Below are 16040 nucleotides of genomic sequence, written 5' to 3' on the forward strand. Positions count from 1 at the left end.
ATACCCTGTGCCAAACTTGATCCAATCTGAGCCCCCTTAAAACAAAGGACTGGGACGTCTCAGTGTATATATGCCCCATGGATTCCCAATGTTCAAGTCTTAATGAACTTTTATGACAAATGCATTTTGCTGACTGCAGTTTATTCCCATAGACCTGAGTGCAGAAGCCCCATCAAGGAACCTTTGCAGTGGGGAGCTGTTTACCTCCGGGCCGATTTAGACAGCCATCTGAATCAGAGAGAAAGACTCTCATAACTCAGTTGTTAAATGGTTAAATGACAGCCATGGAATATATCTATGGACACTAAACTCTCGGGTGAAGCCCAAATTTTAGCATACTTTATATTTCACTTCTTTTGTCTATCCACAGGAATAACAAGATTCACGAGTTTAGAAGTCATAGAGCCCCAGCCTCTGTGACACAGCCAGTAGCCTACCTGACTACAGAGCTGGAAGCCACAGGGTAGAGGACTAGAGGAAAGGGATCACAGCATGACCCAGCCCTGCAACAATGGTGCTTCTCTCTCTCATACACACATGCTATCTTGAGTTAAAAAAAGAAAAAGAAAATGTCTTAGGGACAAGGCCTCTTTGCTACCAGAAATAACATCCTGTAATCCAAGGAATTAGACAAACTATTTCTACAACCTTCAAAAGCCATGTCACCAAATTTCATAGATTGGGGCTGCCCTGTGGCTCATCTGAGTCTAGATACCAAAAAGGCTAGTTTGCCAAATGGAAACCTGCCAGGAAACATGCCTCATACTCACAGAACACATAAAGAAGAAAGTAGACTAATCAATCCCCATTACATGGGCAAGACAACATTATAAGCAGAATGCAAAGGCTTTTCATAAAGTACAGGTGCTCCTCACTTGATGACCAGCTCCCGTTCATACAGCTAGGTCATTAGGCAAATTGTTGGAAAACTGAGGAGCTTGTTCTGTGTCATGGGGTCATAGGGTATGTATATTTCAATAGATTCCATGTGACAACACACTAGAATTATGTAATTCCATCCATGCACAAAACATGCATTAGGTAAGTGCCAGAAAGTGACAAGACATGCCACAACACAGTAATATAAATCCAGTGTAATCTTACTTACTCTGAATGCTACCATGGGTGCACAATAAAGTACAAATTTGTAAACAAAATATGTACTCTTGTTTGGTTGTGAATGCATCGTGTGGTGAAGACTAACCAACTGCAGGAACAAGACAGACTGAGCAAAGGGATTTCCAAGACTCAGACTGAGAAAGATTCCTCACGCTGAAGAACTGGCAAAGCGGTTGTCCAACAGGTAGGTTATTAAGTGAGAAGTGGTTGAAAATAATTTTTGTTAGAGGGCATATGTACTCACCAGAGGGAGACAAGAAGATAAAGAGGGAGAAAGCCCTCGTCAATGGGGCATGGTCATGGTATAGTCCCTTTTCCATTTCTCTACCCTGTCAGGATTTAGGGCATGCATGCACATGGGCCCAGCATGTTTTCAAACCGCCAGGACCAGGATTTGAACCATAATCAGCCATATAAGATCCACCTCCCTTAACCAGTAGGCTATGGGGCTGGTTTAGTAAATTTTTGTTTGGGTTGCCATGTTAATCTCAGTAGAAGGCCATGAATGTTATGAAGAAACACCAATAATAAACATACTTTTGGAGCGGGCAGGTGGCATGGTTACTGCACTGGACTCCCACATGGGCAACCATGGTCCAAGTCCCAGACTTGGTGGTTTGCTTTCTCACTTTCTCTCTGGTCAAATTAAAAATAATAATAAATGATTCCTTTAAAAAATTTTTTTTAGCATGTCGTTGAACTTTTTCTCCCATCTATTTAACCCTGCAATTTTTACCTTTGGTTTGATAACATAAAAACTTACATATGAAACATAAGTTCCAGATGTAACACCTTTTATGAAATGTCAGAGGGAGGGTATTTTTCTTCCAGATAAATATGTAGTCGGCCATCAGTAGGGGCCCTCTGTCCCTTCTAAATTGTTTGCATCTCCATTCCTCAAGGGTAGCTCTCTCAAGGTCAACTAGTACTGTACTGTAAAACTACAAGCCTCGACTCCAAGTTAGAGATCCATTGTATCAGAGTCCTCTATGAAGACAGACCAATAGACTGCCATGTAAGAGGGGACTTACTGGGGAGATTGGCCCATGCAGTGCAATTATGTGAGATGGGAAGTCCCACAACAGGCTGTCTGCAAGCTGGAGATCCTGGGATGCTGGTAGCATGCCTCAGTCAGAGTGCAAAGGTGTCAAGAGGCGGGGAAGCTCATAGTAACCATAGCCCAAGGCTGAAAGCCTGGGAAATTGATGTGAATTTGGAGTTGAGAGACAGGTGAGCCTTAAGTTCTGATGTCCAAGGCAGCAGCAGAAGTCTGTCTTGCTCTCTCAAAAGAGACCTGACTCAGGGCCAGCAGATGGCATGGTGGTTAAGATACTGGACTCCCACATGGCAAACTGATTTTTAGTCCTGGACCTGGTGGCTTGAAAATCATGCCAGATACCTGTTCATGTGTGCCCCAAATCCTAGGAGGAGAATGAGATTGTGGTGTGGCCATCTCCCTTGGGGGAAGAGGGGGCAGGTGATTTCTCACTTTCCTTCTCAGTTTCTCTCTCCAGTGAGTGCACATGCCCTATAGCAAAAAACCTAAAAAAGACACCCATCCCTCTTCCATTTTGTTCTCTCCAGACCTTTCATGAATTGGATTGTGCCCACCCACATTGAGGGTGGGACGACCTACCTCGTCTGCGCAGACTCACATGTTACTCTGTCTGGAAACACCTTGCAGACACACTCAGTAATGTTTCATTAAATTTCTAGGTATCCCTTTAGTCCAGTCAAGTTGACACCCAGAACTATCCAAATTGACCCCCAAGACTATCACACCCATAATCTGCTGGATACACACCCATTATCTGCTGGGTAGTCTTTTCAAAGCTCAATGCCAAGAAAAGCTGCAAGATTCATTTTTAATCCCATAGGCTGCATGAAGGAAGGACAAGCCATTCATGATCCATCCGCTCATTCGTTTATTCACCCACTTACTCAGTAAACATCAGGCAGGTGATGACAAACACATCCTGGACCTAGACTTGAACAATTTAACCCCCTTCCTCATAACTTCCTAGGCTATGTTGTCTCTTCCATATTTAAAAGTGTAGAGTATTTGTTCAGCACAGTCTTTGCTCCCTGAACTTTTTGGTCTTGGCAAGGTATTCCACTCTTCAGTTGTTGGTTACTTATCAGCACAAAAGCAATATAGATGCTTTCTTTCATTTTCATTTTGTTAAAAAGCCAACATTTGGGGGAAGCAAGTAGCATGGTGGTTAAAGTGCTAGACTATCACATGGCTGACCATGGTTCAAGTCCCAGACCTGGTAGCTTGAAAATCATGCCAGGCTATGTGTGTGCGTGTGTGCGCGCGCAGGGTCATTTTTCACTTTTTCTCTCTCTGTCTCCTCTCTAGCAAGTGCACGTGCCTTATGGCAAAAAACTTTAATTTTAAAAAAGTCAACATTTTAGGGAAAACAAAAAAAATAAAATGCAACATTTTTATTTTGATGAATTATAAAAATCTGTTGATGAAATCTTAAAAATATGTATGTGACGCTCTAAAGGGTTTTTTTAAATTATTTTATTTAACTTTATTTATTATTTATTCATTTGTTTATTTAAATTTGACCAGAGAGGGACAGAGAGAGAGAGAAAGTGAGAAAACAAGCCACCAGGTCCAGGACTCGAACCATGGTCGGCCATGTGGGAATCCAGCGCCTTTAATCACCATGCCACCTGCTGGCCTCGTGACTTTCTAAAGTTTTAAGAGACACAGTAGGCAACATTATAGCCAATTCACATACAACTAACTACTAGACACAGAGTAAGTGTAGTAAAGAATTGATAAAGATGAAATGCTCATGGAAAAGAAAGTACAAACATCCAATAAGCATGTGAAAAAAAATGTTCAGATCACCAGCGAAAGAAAAAAAATCATCAAAATGAATGTTACATCTTCAAATTAGCATCAGTTTGGGGGTTTTGTTAATTGTCATTTTAAGCAACTCATGACAAAGATGGAGTAATGCAGAAACTTTCAGCTGGAATCCTGAATGAGTCATCAAAATGCCATTCTTCCATTCTCTAAGACCAACAGGTTCTAGCTGATGGATCTGGTTATCAGAACAATGAATTCCTTAGCATATTGTCTCACTTGTTTTTCTGTAAAATAAATTTCTGTCAGAAACAAAATTGTAAGGGACAGCATGGTGATAAATAAGACGTGAAGTCAGTCCACGGACCATGGATGGAGATACTACAAGCATGGAAGACAGAAAAGGCAAATCTACATCCAGAGTAAGCGTGCACTCCAGTGACAAATTACTGCCGTCTCCATTAGGAAAGAGTCCAGTGAAGTGAATTAACCTGACCTAACCATCCTTGCTGTCATGTCCCCTTTGTATGTGAGCCTGCTGGAGATCGAGGAGAGACGCTCACTGAGATCTACACAGTGAGTCTTCTCCTCTACTTCTTCTGCCATGGGTTCGTCTGATGAACATTCAACTGGGACATCCATTTCTCACACTCTGTGTGTTCTAAGAAGTTTATCCGTGTACCTCCTGAGCATACCGCCTTGTCCATAATTCTCTGATCTTGTTCCTGCTGTGTCTCTGACCATCTGTTCAAACTCTTACTCAATGCCCCAGAATCAGTATTGATATGTACTTCTGATACTTTCTTCCATTTAAGTTAGATTATCAAATGCCCTGCTAGATGTTTGGCCCACTGAGGTGTTTCGCTTCCCGAGGTGCTTCAAGGCTACTCTTAGTGGGGCTATCGTGCTGTAGCAGTCCCCGTGAGTAGCACAGGGAACTTAAAATAGGGCCAGAGAAATGAGTAGAAGGAACAGGAAGGGCAACAGGAATAGGCGCATTAGAAGTCCAAGCCACTTGTTTCTGAATCTTAAATGTACCTTCATGACCTGGCTGAGACTAATCTCATACTAGCACTTTATTTAAAGCTGAAATGCTGGGCCAGACAGTTGTTCTTTAAAATAAATAAAGTTGAAATGCTGTTTCATATGCCTAAATGTATGGCTTTTAGCTGACATCCACTTACCCTTGGGCAGTGTGAGTCATATTGTCAGCTGGTGTCCTATGATCAGTTGTTTAGTCCTACTCAGACCCAGTAGCATTTTAGAGTCCATTTTTTAAGAGAAGGTTAATTATTTGGCCAGGAGAGTATGGAGTTCTGGGCCTGTAATTCCCCATATAAGTCTGCCCAGGTTCTACAGAGCATCTCCGTCTGCTGCAGACACTGAGTATCACTGGCCCTGCTAAAGCAAAAACATATTGCAGCCTGAAATAGCTATACAGTGTTCTCGTGTTCACAGTGCCACTCAGAGCTGATATTTTTATAGATTCTTTGGTGAATGGATAGAGAAGTACATTTAAATATGGTAGAGTAGGGCACTGGATAATTTATTGTCCAAGCCCAGGCACATACAAGAAAAGGTGCTATTTAAAATTTTATCATGACTGGGCCAACAGGTGGCACAAGGGTTAAGGTGTCTGCATCCCACGTGCCTACTACATGGTATGAGTTCCAGACCCAGCAGCTTGAAAATCATGCCAGGCACCGGAGCGTGTGTGCTGCCCCAAATCCTGAAAGAAGAATGGAGAAGAAGGGACTGCAGTGTGGGCACCTCCCCCTCCCCCCCACCTTCCAAGTGAGCACATGTGCCCTATAGAAAAATTTAAAAACAAAAATGTTATACCAAGACAACAAGCATAAACTTGAACTCCCAGGCAAATGAGTTATTCTAGATATATGTCACCTCCAAGATTCAAAGTAGCCCACCGAGCATTTTTAATTTTTCTTAGTGGAAGGGGATGCAGACCATTGTGCTACCCCATGGATGAGCTATGTTCAGGTCTTAGCTGTAGCCTGCCGCTCTCTCCATGACTCAAGGCTTTCTCCTGTTGAAAAGCAAATGCAGCCTTAGTGTGGGAAAGGTAAAAGGGGTTACCTGGTGGCATCCATGGCTAAGTAAAGACTACTTGAAGTCTTGAAGAACTACATAGAGATACAGGACTTAACATTAGGACTACTCGTGTGAACTGCAAAGTGACCTGGCTCATGTTAAAGTCTTTCTCTTGCTTACAGTTGAAGTTTGTTGCCGCCTGATAAAAAGATCTTGCTTCCATTCTGCTTGTCTGCCCCTCAAAGGTTTCTCTTACACTGAGAATGAGCAATCATAGTCCTTGGAAATGTGTGTGTGTGTGTGTGTGTAATGATTTGGATTTATAGATCATGGGGAGGGGAGGAATGATGAGGGAAAACAACTTTTATGTCAGACATTCTGAAAACTAAAGCAAGATTGTCATTACCTTTCTTTGCAAGTATTTTCAAAAATGTGAGTAACTTTTCAAATTATACTATATGTTTATTTACATATGAGCTGGCTTTCCTGTGGAAAGGTGGGATGGGTATCTTGGGATGTATTCATGTGTAAAAGAGAACCTGTGAAATTAATGTAAAGAACTGAGGTGAGGGCCAACCCTGTGGCCTAGGGAGCTGGCTCCCGCACGGCTGACTGTGGTTCATATCTTGGCCCTAGTGACTTGAAAAACACACCAGGTGTGTATGCCTAAAATTCCAACAGGATGGACAGATGGAGGAGAAGGGATTCTGGTATGACCACATTGTATTTGGGGGCAATTTCTTTCTCTTCCTCTCTTTTTCTGGAGAGCCTATGTGCCGTCTGGCAATTAAAGAGAGAGAGAGAGAGAACTGAGACGCACTTCTGCTTTGACTAGAGTAATGCGGACCAGATTTATCCTCCCACTAGGAAGCAAAGGTCTGAACTCTGAGTGAAAGAAAACAAATGAAGTGGGCCCTGTGATTGCCTGTACACGGAGAAAGTTCCTGGGGTCCAGTGCAGGGAAGGGCAATTTGGGCAGGACCTAGAGGTTCCCCTGAGCTGGGGAGACAGAACTGCCTCAGAGAGGCCAAAGCAGCTAGAGCTCCATGGAAGCACTGAAAAATAGAGCTGCACAAAGAAAGAAGCCCAGAGATCAGAAGAGTCGCCTCAGGATTCAGGTGGATACTGATAAGGGTAAGCATGTGAAACTTAAAACTACCCAAGGCCAAAGAGAGAACCCCACGAAAGGATTAAATAGAACAATCTTCAGAGCTCACACAAGGTTAGGAATAGTCCTGTTTATTCTAGCCCCACTAGAAAACCTAGCAATTCACAAAACCTCAAACAGAGTACACAAAAGAATTTTGCTTAAAGTTACTCTAATTAGTTTACATAATTTCCCAAAGTTACTTCTAGGCTAACTAGTGTCCTAAATCCAACCAAAAAAAAAAAAAGGAAAACAAGACCCAAAGGAATAAATTGTTTCCAAGCAACTTAACTTCGGCCCAAGACAAAGTTTAAGAATGATCAAAGGAGAACAAAGCTATACAAGCAGCAGCAGAGAAAAATCGCCACATCTGGTACACAATCAAAAAAATTAGGCATGTGGCCAAGCCATGGTTGTGCACGTGGTACAGTGCCTCTGTGCAAGGTCAGGGCCACGTGGGAGAGCTATGTTGTGACGCTGCAGCAGGCCAGGTACAGTGACACACACACTTGACCTGGCTGGCTGGCAGCCTGGGCAAGGCACTGTTAAAGATACCTATCTCCCTCTCTCCCTCCTTTTCCTGTATTTTTGCACCCTCCCCCGCCCCCCAGGGGGAAAAAAGGCTCTTGCAAAGAAATAGAAAATGACAAGCCATCATGAGGAGAAAAAAAGCAATCAATCAGAAGGGACCTAGAGTGCTCGCTCCATGGCAGTGGTAATGTGCTTCTCAAGAGATGCCAGGCTCCACATGGCGACTACAGTTTGAATCCCCAACCCAGACAGCCTGAAACACTGGGCATGTGCCCGAGTGCCCAAGATCTGACAGGCTGGAAGAATGGGCGAAGAGGATCATGGCATGATCAGACCCTGAGATGAGTGCTCATCTCTCTCTCTCTCATACATTTTGTCATAAGGGGGAAAATGAAAGAACTGGAGATGATAGAACTAGTAGCTAAAGATATTGAATGTTATACCCTATGTTCATTAAACTAGAGGAAAGATTAAACATGTTAAATAAAGACACGGAAGGTATAAAAAATGACCTAAATCAAAGAGACAGAGATGGGGGACCAGCAGTTAGCGTAATGGCTATGTCGCTGGGCTCCCACGTAGTTGACCGTGGTTCACATCCCAGACCCAGTGGCTTAAACTCATGCTGGGCGCGTGTGCGTGCATCCCCAAGATCCCAAGAGGAGAATGGAGGAGAAGGGATTGCAGCGTGACCATCCCCCCTGGGGGTTGATTTCTCACTTTCTGTCTCTGTCTCTCTCTGTCTGGCGAGCCCACGCGCCCTTATAGCAAAAACTTCTCCAAAATAAATAAATTAATTAATTAATTAAAAAAGAAAAAGAAAAGAGACAGAGATGAAACTATAATATCTGAGATGGAAAATGCATCCGTGAGATTTACAGTAGATTAGACTTTGCAAAAGAAAATATTAATGAACCCTAAGACATAGCATTAAAAACTATTCAGAAAGAACTACAGAGAGGAAAATGACCGGAATAAAAATGAACAGAGCATCAGTGAGCTTTGGAACAAATGCAAATGAGCAAACACACTTCTTTTTTTTTTTTTTTCTTTTTTTTGAAGAGGTTTTTGCTATAGGGCATGGGCGCTCACCAGAAAGAGAGACAGAGAGACAGAAATCAAGAAATCACCCCTTGGGGGGATGGCCATGTCGCAATCCCTTCTCCATTACTCCTCTCGGGATCCTAGGCACGCACACACACACACCAAGCATGAGTTTAAGCCACCGGGTCCAGGACTCGAACCACGGTTGACTACATGGGAGTCCAGCAACATAACCATTACACTAACTGCTGGTGCCGCAAACACACTTCTAATTGGAGTCGCCAAAGATGGGGATGAGTAGAAAAAATATTTGAAGAAATAATTACCAAAGTTTCTCCAAATATAATGAAAACTATAAACACATTGTTACAGAAATTTCCATGAATTACAAGAATAAGAAACATGAAGATATAACATGAAGACACCCAGGCACATAAAAGTCAAATTGCCTTCAATCAATGATGAAGAGACACTTTTTTTTTGTGCATTGGGCTGGAAGGAGAAAGAGAAAAGCACCCCCCAGTGGGTCCTGGTCATGCCATAATGCCCTTTCCTCCATTCCTTTTTCCTGTCAAAATTCCAGATACTAAGCATGTGTTTCAAGCTGCCAGGTCCAGGATTTTTTTTTTTTTTAAGAGGTTTTGCTATAGGGCACATGCGCTCGCCAGAAAGACAGAGAGAGACAGAGAGACAGAAAGTGAGAAATCACCCCCCCCCAGGGGTGATGGCCACACCGCAATCCCTTCTCCTCCATTCTCCTCTCAGGATCTTGGGCACATACTTACGTGCGCCCAGCATGAGTTTAAGTCATCAGGTCCGGGACCCGAATCGTGGTTGACTACATGGGAGTCCAGCGACATAGCCGTTACACTAACTGCTGGTCCCCCAGGTCCAGGATTTGAACCACAGTTGGCTCTGTGGGGTTTGACTCCCTCCATATAGTGCTTAATCAGTGCACTACCAGGCCTACCCCAATGAAAAGACAATCTTAAAAGCTATCAAAGAAAAAGACAAAAGCACATTCAGAGAAACATCGGTAAGGTTAAAACCAGACCTCATGACAGACAATAGAAATCAGAAGACAGTGAAATATTTATTTTTTTTTTTTGGAGAGATTTTTGCTATAGGGCGCGTGCGCTCGCCAGACAGACAGAGAGAGACATAGAGACAGAAAGTGAGAAATCACCCCCCAGGGGGGATGGTCACGCCGCAATCCCTTCTCCTCCATTCTCCTCTCGGGATCTTGGGCACACACACATACGCGCCCAGCGTGAGTTTTAAGCCACCGGGTCCGGGACGCAAACCATGGTCAACTAGGTGGGAGTCCAGCGACATAGCCATTACTCTAACTGCTGGTTCCTGACAGTGAAATATTTTTAAAGTAAAAAATATATACATATTATCAAGCTAGAATTCTTTACCCAGTTAAAATATCTTTTGATAATCATCACTATTAAATTATGCATTCCACACGCCTTAGGGCATGGATGCAATACAGCCAATTTTTTCTTGCAATGGTATAAAAAAGATAGCCTTTTCTGGGAACCAGCAGTTAGCATAATGGCTACGTTGCTGGACTCCCACGTAGTCGACCGCAGTTCGCATCCCAGACCCGGTGGCTTAGAACTCACGCCGGGCGCGTGTGCCTGCGTGCCCAAGATCCCGAGAGGAGAATGGAGGAGAAGGGATTGCAGCATGACCATCCCCCTGGGGGGTGATTTCTCGCTTTCTGTCTCTATGTCTCTCTCTGTCTGGCAAGCGCACGCGCCCTATAGTGAAAAGCTCTCAAAAAAAAAAAAAAAAAAAAAAAGATAGCCTTTTCTATAGTTTCCAGTAAGATATTCCTCATTTTCATTTGCGCTTTCATCAGACTGTCCTTTACTGTACATATTTCTGTCAGCATTATGGTTACAGCCACTTAACCAATCTCTAAGAAATTCCAAGCTTTCCCCAATCTTCTCTTCTTTTGACCCTCGCCAGAATCACCCTTAACACATTCTAGGATTTCCTAGCCTACTCCTCCAAGCCTTTTTCAATCTCTGCCCATTACTCAAAGATGTTTCTGTTTTCAGATATTCGTTTTTAGTGACACCTAACTTCTGGTACCAATTTTCTATTTTAGTCCTTCCCTGATGTTTAGTAACTGAATACTGAAACTCGATAATCTGTAAGAATAGAGGTTTATTTAGCTCATGGTTTCCAAGGTCCAAGGTCAAGGGGCTACATTTGGCAAGGGTCTTCTTCCTGTTGGATAGCACAGCAGAAGACATCACATGGTGAGGCAGCTTGAGCAGAGAGTGTGTTTATCTGTGTCCGTCTGCCCTGGTCACTCTCTCCTCATAAAGCTACCAGAAGTCATTGGCCCCATCACACATCAATTAAGCCCTTTGTGGAGGGAAGTGATTGCCACGCGGCTGACCAAAGTTAGAATCTCAGCCCTAGTGGCTTGAAAAACACTCTGGGTGCATGGACGTGTGTGCCCCAAATCCTGACAGGATAGAGAAATGGAAGATACTGTATTTGTCTTATCTACCAATATTTTGGCATTTTCAAATTGGTATATTTAAACCATTCATAGTTAAAGGATTGTTGTTGTGGCTAGATTAACATCTACCATATTTTTAAAAAATTTTTAAACATTGCCCTTGTTTTTGTTTCTTCTCCTTCTTCTTCTTCCCCTTCTTCTTTTTTACTTGCCGGAGTGTGCATGCACTCACTTGAGAGAGAGATAGAGACGGAGAGAGAAAGCATCTCCCAATAGGGTGTGGTCATGTCAACCCCTTCTCCATTACTCCATCCCATTGGAATTTGGGGCATGCACACACATATGTCCAGCATATTTTTCAAGCCACTAGCACTGGGATTCCAACCATGGTTGGCCACATGAGATCCAACTCCCTTAGCCACTAGGCTATGGAGTTGCCCTCTCCCTTTTTTTTCCCCCTTCTATTGTTTCTACATTCTCAATTGATCATTTTATACTATTTCATTTGTTTTCTTCTTAGTATGTCAGTTATGCTTTTTAATAATCTTTTTTCCACTGGTTACCTTTCATACTGCAATATACATTTGCAATTAGCTTACACCCTCTTAGAAATAGCACTGTACTGCTCTTTTCCTCCCTGGCTGCCTGAGGATATACCGCCATCATGAATGACACAGTAACTGTCCGAACCAGGAAATTCATGACCAACCGACGACTTCAGAGGAAACAAATGGTCGATGTCCTTCACCCCGGGAAGGCAACAGTACCTAAGACCGAAATTCGGGAAAAACTAGCAAAGATGTACCAGACCACACCAGATGTCATCTTTGTGTTTGGGTTCAGAACCCATTTTGGTGGTGGCAAGACAACCGGCTTTGGCATGATTTACGATTCTTTGGATTATGCGAAGAAAAATGAACCCACACATAGACTTGCAAGACATGGCCTTTATGAGAAGAAAAAGACGTCAAGAAAACAGCGAAAGGAACGCAAGGACAGAATGAAGAAAGTCAGGGGGACTGCAAAGCCCAACGTTGGTGCTGGCAAAAAGCGAGCTGGAGACTGGAGAACAGTCGAAGGAGTAAAGATTCTGCAATGACTCTCTGCGGTGATTGTGCGGATTTTTCATGAGAGGATTAATACACTAAAAAAAAAAAAAAAAAGAAAGAAATAACACTATACCATCCATTTTACAGGTAGTAAAAGTGTCACGAATCAAAATATTCCAATTCCTCATTCCCATCTCTTATAAGAGTACTGTCATTTATTTCACTTATCAATAAGCTATATCATTAAGTGTGCCGTTGCTATTATTATTTTGAACCACCTGTTGCATGTTAAATTAAGAATAAGAAAATTGAAAAATGATTTACCTCATTTAATCCCTAACACTCTTTTCTTTATGTTTGTCCAAGTTTCTGACATACGATTTTCTTTCTCTCTGAAGAACTTTGACATTTCTTATAAGACAAGTTAATTCCCTCAACTTCTGTTTGCTTGAGAACATTTTTATTTCTCCCTTACTTATGAAGAAAAACATTTCTAGATACAGAATTCTAGGTTGGTGGTTCTTCCTTAACACTTAAAATATTTCATGCCACTCTCTCTTTACTTGTGTTGTTCCTAAAGAGAATCTAATGGCTTTTTTATCCTTCTTCTTATAGATAAGGTTTTATTTTTCTCTTGCTTTGATGAAGGTTCTTTCTTTGGCTTTGATTTTCTGAAATGTGAATGTTATATCCTTAGCTATTGCTTTTTTGGTATTCATCCTGTTCAGTGTCCCGTGAGCCTTCCTGGACCTGTGGCTTGGTGCCTACTGTTAATTTTGGAAAATTCTCAGTCAATATTGTTTCAAATATTTTTTCTGTTTTGTTCGTCCTTTTTCTCTTGGTATTTCTATTATGTGTAGGTGACACCATTTGTATTTGTTCCACAGTTCTTTAATATTGTTTCATCTTTTTTATTCTTTTGTCTCTTTGCATTTCCGTTTCGGTTTCTATTGATTTTTCTTCAAGGTCACTTATTTTTTCCTTAGTTGTGTTCAGTCTATTGATGAGCTCATCAAAGCCATTCTTTGTTCTTATTATATTGTTTTTACTTCTTGCATTTTTTAAAATTCTTTTTTAGTTTCCATCTCTCTGTTTATATTGTATCGCTCCATTTTCTTTGTATTTTCCTTTGGCAACTCAGTGTCTATACATGTTAGACGTCCTAGTACTCTTCCATAGCCCCTGAACCTCTGTCTTTTTTCCATCTTTTTTTTTTTTAGTTCCTTTTCAGATTCAGTGATTTCTGTCTTTAAGTTTACTGACTCTTTGTTATCTAATTTCTGCTAACACCATCTGGTGAACTCTTTATTCCCTCTCTACTGCCTCCCCCACCCCCACCTTCCATCCTAGAAGCCAAATTTGATTTTTTAAAAGTAGTTTCTAGTAGCCAGCAGGTGGTGTGGTAGTTAAGGTGCTGAGCTCTCACATGGCCAACCACGGTTTGAGTCCCAGACCTGGTGGCTTGCTTTCTCACTTCCCCTCTCTCTCTGTCTGTCTCTGGTAAGTGCATGTGCCCTATAACAAATTAAAAATTAATAATAATGATAGTCATGAATAAATAAAACATTTTTAATATTTCTATTTGCCTGTTGAGATTTCCTACCCTTTCGTTTATTGAACATGTATTTTTTATCTTATTAAACAGTCATAGTAACTGCTGTCAGATTCTTGTCCAATATTTCTGACATTTAAATATCTCCAGGTTAACTTTTGTTGATTGTTTTTTCCTTTGAAGATGTTACACTGTTAGGCTGTGGATGCTCAGTATTCTAGAGCAGTCTTCTATTGGATAATATTTTTGTTAAAGTTGGCAGGTTTCAAGCTACAAACTCAGTCTAACAAATGGTAGGAAGCAACTGAAAGCTCAGTTCAGTCATGTTAGCCTCAGCTGTAAGGTGAATGTGCATGATTAGTTCCTTTTCAGATTCAGTGATTTCTGTCTTTAAGTTTACTGACTCTTTGTTATCTAATTTCTGCTAACACCATCTGGTGAACTCTTTATTCCCTCTCTACTGCCTCCCCCACCCCCACCTTCCATCCTAGAAGCCAAATTTGATTTTTTAAAAGTAGTTTCTAGTAGCCAGCAGGTGGTGTGGTAGTTAAGGTGCTGAGCTCTCACATGGCCAACCACGGTTTGAGTCCCAGACCTGGTGGCTTGCTTTCTCACTTCCCCTCTCTCTCTGTCTGTCTCTGGTAAGTGCATGTGCCCTATAACAAATTAAAAATTAATAATAATGATAGTCATGAATAAATAAAACATTTTTAATATTTCTATTTGCCTGTTGAGATTTCCTACCCTTTCGTTTATTGAACATGTATTTTTTATCTTATTAAACAGTCATAGTAACTGCTGTCAGATTCTTGTCCAATATTTCTGACATTTAAATATCTCCAGGTTAACTTTTGTTGATTGTTTTTTCCTTTGAAGATGTTACACTGTTAGGCTGTGGATGCTCAGTATTCTAGAGCAGTCTTCTATTGGATAATATTTTTGTTAAAGTTGGCAGGTTTCAAGCTACAAACTCAGTCTAACAAATGGTAGGAAGCAACTGAAAGCTCAGTTCAGTCATGTTAGCCTCAGCTGTAAGGTGAATGTGCATGATTCAGAAGTTGCCTAGAAATTTGGAAAGAAATGGTTCATTCTTAAGTAATATTTAATTCTATGGATATGTCACGAGTTGTTCATGAATCCGGGCATTATTTCCAGATTTTGGCTATTATAAATACAATTGCTATGAGAAGTCATGTGCAAGTCTTATATTTCCTTTAAATAAATACATGGTAGATGTATGTTCACATTTTAAATGATAGCCAAACTTTATTCCAAAATTGTTGTACCACTTTACATTCTCACCATCAGTGTTGTAATTACTTCAACTCTTCAACACTTAATGTGTCAGTCCTTTTAATTTTAGCCAAGAAATTTAGTGGTGTCTCATAGTTTTAATCTGCATTTTTTTTTTTTTTTTTTTTTTTCTATAGGGCGCCCGCCAACACCACAAAGACAGAGAGAGACAGAAAAAGACAAAAAACCCCCCCCCCCCCCCCGAGAGAAGATGGCCATGCGGCAATCCCTTCTCCTCCATTCTCCTCTCGGGATCTTGGGCACGCACGCACACGCGCCCGGTGTGAGTTTTAAGCCACCAGGTCTGGGACGTGAACCATGGTCTACTGCATGGAAGTCCGGCAACATAGCCATTACGCTAACTGCTGGTCCCCCTAATCTGCATTTTCTTAATGACCAATGTTGAGAAACTTCTCATGTACTGATTTGCCATCCAGTATCATCTTCAATGAAATGTCTATTCAAATAATTTGCTAATTTTCATGTTGTCTTCTTATGATTGAGTTGTAAGCTATCTTAATCTATTCTAAATTTGTCACATATAAGTTTTGCAAATATTTTCTCTGAGGATATGGCTGGCTTTTCATTTTTTTTTCCTTTTCTTTTCTTCCCTCCCCCTTCCCCCAGAGGGCACATGTGCACACATCAGAGAGGAGAAATAGAAACACAGAGAGCACTCACCCACACTCCCCTAGTGGGGTTTGGTTACACTATAGTCCTTTTCCCTCTATTTTTTCATCCCATCAGGATACTGTACAAGCACACATATACCCAGCATATTTTTCAAACCACCAGGGCTGGGATTTGAACCACAGTCAGCCATGTGAGACCTGACTCCCATATGTTTAAGCATTGCGCTATGGGGTCAGCTCAGCTTTTTCATTTTCTCAACAGTATTTTGAAAGGCAAAAGTTTTTAATTGTGATGAATTTCAGTTTATTGATGTA

The 16040-nt window shown here is 41.5% G+C and overlaps 1 long non-coding RNA gene across 1 annotated transcript in view; it reads right to left on the bottom strand.

The window, feature by feature from the left end:
- Positions 1-12226: 12226 nt before the first annotated feature.
- The window catches only part of LOC106733547 (uncharacterized), a 9419-nt gene continuing 5605 nt past the window's right edge, over positions 12227-16040 (bottom strand). The window contains exon 3 of the long non-coding RNA XR_001369572.1: positions 12227-12343. This is a non-coding gene — a long non-coding RNA (uncharacterized LOC106733547). The remainder of the gene's footprint in view (positions 12344-16040) is intronic.

Source organism: Tupaia chinensis, unplaced genomic scaffold (assembly GCF_000334495.1).
Source record: "Tupaia chinensis unplaced genomic scaffold, TupChi_1.0 Scaffold144045_1, whole genome shotgun sequence".
In the NCBI taxonomy this organism is placed as follows: Eukaryota; Metazoa; Chordata; class Mammalia; order Scandentia; family Tupaiidae; genus Tupaia; species Tupaia belangeri.